This window comes from Hakea prostrata, chromosome 2 (assembly GCF_041222555.1).
Source record: "Hakea prostrata isolate BN-2017 chromosome 2, UWA_Hpros_2, whole genome shotgun sequence".
Lineage (NCBI taxonomy): Eukaryota > Viridiplantae > Streptophyta > Magnoliopsida > Proteales > Proteaceae > Hakea > Hakea prostrata.
Window position 1 is genome coordinate 40,185,415 of NC_142601.1, and position 4,339 is coordinate 40,189,753.

The window sequence follows — 4,339 nt, forward strand, 5'->3', positions numbered from 1 at the left end:
AACCAAATGCAAGCCAATCTACACATTCCCCTGCATATCGTTCAAGCAAAGAAGTGGAGAAAATTTTCACTCCCAAATCCAAAGGTTGCAAAAAGGTCCAAAGACGCTTGGAAAAAGGCATGTATCAATTGCCTTCGGGTGCATAAATGGTAGCATCTCCCGCCGAACATGCAATAAATTATCGTCATTCCAAAGGCTTGCGTTCACCAAGAAGACCCTCATCCTCCGTTTGTTCCATGGCTGAAGAAGGCCTGCGGTTCTTCTCTAATAAACCTACCCACCCGAGTATGCAGACCTTGGCGAAATAGTAGACAGTAAATCATGCTCCGGAGTCGTCATAGACCACGAATAGCATCCCCGCTGTCGCCGGAACAGTTGCAACCTTCCCCTCGATCTCGAACAGCTGCTGGAGCTGCTGGTTTGTTGAGTAGATGGCAGTGTTGAAGGAAGAAGAACAGCGAACAGTAGAGTTCCCAAAATAACCCCATTTAACAGCTGGGCCGTTTTGTTTTTGGACCCCTGGTTGCCTGTGTTGTAGCCTGAACACTTGGCTGGGCCTGAAATTAAAACCCATAGAAGGCCCATAACTGAACTCTTGGTTAGTCAACCTAGAACCCAAATAGGTGGGTTGTGTTTTGTTTGAACTAAGTTGGTATCTTAAGGCCCATTCGTCTAATTCCCTTGTTTGGGCCACTTGTATTACTTGGCCCAAATCCAGAGGCTGAACTAACTCAATCGAACAGTCGGTCCAACCAAGACCCAAACTTGAACCGTTTCTTCCCAAACAAGACTTGCGATCAAAAGCTTACAGTGACCTTCCTCTTTTACCACCGATTGAGATTCTTCCTTCCATTCTTGAGTTGTCATTAATTCCAAAAAATATTTCGCAATCATCACCATAAATCTGAATCGGGTAACCGAATCATGAAGATCTTTCCATATAGGAAACTTGCCCCATAACTGCAGTCCGCAACCCTGTCACACAAGATTTCTGCAGAAAATCAAGCTGTCTCTGCTCCAACGGTGCCGACAAATCTTCTTCCATAGCTATCGCCATCACCCATGGAGGTTTTGTAGGAGATCGTGCCACCCAACTGTAATTCTCTATGGACCGACTTTGTTTCTCCCATGGTGGTTCTGCCTCTTTGTCCCCCTTTTTTAAAACCCAACTGATGCCTCATCGCTGTTGATTCCCCAAGTCTGAATTGCTTTGAAGGTGTCTAAAATGTCTGTGACTTCAGAGTTTTTGGTAAACTCTAGAGGTTCAGCAGGCATTCGTAGGTCTCCTTGTGCGTTAACCCTTTTTGGTTTCACACAATTAGAAACCCTTCCAATCTTCTTATCTTCATTGAAACTGAGTTTCAGAGCTTCTTTGAAACTTGTCCAATCCAGTACTAACCACTCCCTCTGGTAGAGCCACTCGAGGGCTTCTCCTTCTAGATGTTGGAGAGCCATGCTCAACCTTCCTTCTTTCTCAATTTGGCGTTCCCAACAGAACAAGAAAACTTCAAGAAGCCATTCTTCAGATTGCCTTTGCTGGAAAACATGGATAATCTGGTTTCCATTGCTTCTCATGGATCGAAACGCACTCTAATACCAATTTGTTAAGTACACACGAATCGAATTCAAAACTAATATTATTTAATTGATAGAATAACGAAGAACAATGATAAAATAGTCACAATGGTGCCAGTCACCCCCACAGAATATTGCTGTTCCTCAGCCTAGCTACCCAAACACTCATATAAATAATCCTTAACTAATCCTAACATCTTACACCTATTTATAACCCTTAATCAAACCTAATTCTCCCTCTCTCTCCCCCCCCAGCCTTTAATGTAGCATAATACTGTGATCCCAAGGCCCTATCAGTCTCTAACATTCTGTTTATGTTGAATTTTTGTTTATATGTCAATGTGTTAGTTTCAGAGGTTGAATGGCTTGATATACATCCAATCTTACTTGCATATATGTTTTGAGAGACGTTTGTTTATTGGTAAGATTTTTGGATTGATGTGGTTAAGTCCTTGAAAATTTAATCTTGGTAGTTGTTTCATTCATGATAAAAGTAGAAAATGCAATGCAAAGCAGGTTAGTTCACAAATAGATTATATTGTTTGTTGTTATGTGATTTACTAGTATGTTAAGGACATGGCTAGATAATATTGGTATTACTTTGTAATTTCAGATTGGTTATATCATCTATTGTTTTTGGCTTTATCCATCAGTGCAGGGAATATGGGAAGAAGGAAAACCAGGGGAATATTAATTGTTCTTCAGATTTAGGAAAAAAAGGTGAAAATCAACTTAAGAGGGGAGGAGATGGGGATGAATAGGATGAGACTATTGGTTTTATGGAGGATACGAGTGATCTCTTCATGAAAATGCCTGAGGTATCAGATCCTCTGCTGAAACCATGGCAACTTCCATGCCAATCACAGCCGATAATGGCTTCTGCTGATCATATGAACCCAATGTTTTTCTAGTGCACAAGTTGCTCCTCTGAACTTAAACCATGTTGTTTCATTCTATAAAGTTAGTCTTAGTTTACTGTTGATGTTCATCTTTATGTGAATAGATTAGGTAGAAGTAGACGTCTGCTACTGAATAATGCCTGATGGTTTATCATTCAACATGTCCATATGACCATAATCAGAAGCCAACATATGACCCTTTACGGGTTTACATTCCCTGAAGAACTCCTCATGATCACTTCCTTAGGTGCACAGGCACAACAACAATATTTCTTTTTTATCTCCCAACCCAGTTCCCAGCACCATTACAGGGATTCCAAGATCAAATGATTCTTCTTCATAGGTAAGGATTTGAGGCTCCACTTGACAGTCTTTGCTTTTTCCTGCAACTGGTCACTTCCTATTAACACATAAAAGCTAAATGATGTCTTAGCATAGGTTCCTAATGCAAGAGCAAAAGCTGCTTTGCCTCCTAATGGCCTGTAAGGGCAAGCTTAGTTAGGTCTGCTTCAACTTTTTCTGGAAGCAATGATTGCAGTCAGTGGAAAACCAGTCTGTGACCTCTGCTGCATAGTTTATCTCTTCAATGCCCGAAATAATCATCAAAGGCTTGTATAGCTGAAATTTTAAATCAAATTAGATACTTGTTTTGTGTCAATCGATATAGAAAAATGAAAACTCCAACAAAAATGAAAATTACAAACAACAATCCATCTCCTTATTACTTTTCTTAGATCACTTACAAATAATAAAAAATACCTTAAATAGCACTGCCTGGATGTTGTCTTCCTTAGTGAAACCAAATGCCAGGACCAAAAAACAGAACAAGAACCACAACTAACCCCACACACCTAGCCCCACCAAAAGAAAGAAAAGACAGCAATTCTAAAAAGGAAACAAGGATGGAGTGCAGTCAGTTTGATTAGATATCCTTTCTCTTGTGATAAGAAGGCAATAACTTTATGAAATTTGAAAAGAAAGAAGAAGCAAGTAAAAAGAGGTAAAAGGTTCTAGCAACTGTTAGTGAAGGGTAGGTTAGCATGTTTTTTCTATGTTTAAATGTGCTCCTTGATAAAATGGTATTATTTCTATCTTTAAAATGACAACTTTAATTGACAACTTTATTTTATGGATCTTCAGCTCAACTGGTAGAGTACTTGGAACATGAGCATGTTTCAAGAGATGGTGGTTCAAATCCACCAAGGTTCTCTTGATTCAATGATGACTTAGGGTTAAAAAAGAAAAGTGATGAATTAGGGTTTAACCACAATATGTAATTTGTTTAAGTTGAAATAAATGTGTTTTAAGTTTTTTACTTGGTTTTATTAAAAAAAAAATGTGCCAATCTTATAAATACCATACAAGATTCCGTGTCAATTTTGCTAGAGAAACGTGCCCATCTATTTCCAACCATACAAGATTTCAGTACAGATTCTGTGCCAAATTTGCCCAATTCGGCACAGAAGCATAAAAAGTGGATTTTGTGCCGAATTGGGAAATTTGGCACACATAATAGTTACCATACAACCCCTTAACATTCCTTTTAAGGAAAAAAATCTCTCAATGGTCCCATCTACTCTTTCTATAGTTTTTGCATCATCCTCTCTTACATTACATTATTGTCTTTAATACAGTGGCATTATCGTCTTAGCCATTGCTTTGTCAGTTTTGTCTAGACTCTTTCTTGATTTGGTTAAAAAGTGTCATTTGAATGGTTTTCATTGTGATGCTTGTATTTTGGCCAAGCAAACAAGACATTTATCCCATTTTAGATAATAGAAGTAAAGTTCATTTTTCTGGTTATTCACTCGATGTATAGGGTCCTTCTCAAACTATGTCAATATCTGGCCATTGTTGGTTCGTTA

The 4,339-nt window shown here is 38.7% G+C and overlaps 1 pseudogene; it reads right to left on the reverse strand.

The window, feature by feature from the left end:
- Nucleotides 1-201: 201 nt before the first annotated feature.
- On the reverse strand, nt 202-3,888 carry LOC149024345 (chlorophyllase-1 pseudogene; annotated as a pseudogene).
- Between the last annotated feature and the right edge of the window lie 451 nt (nt 3,889-4,339).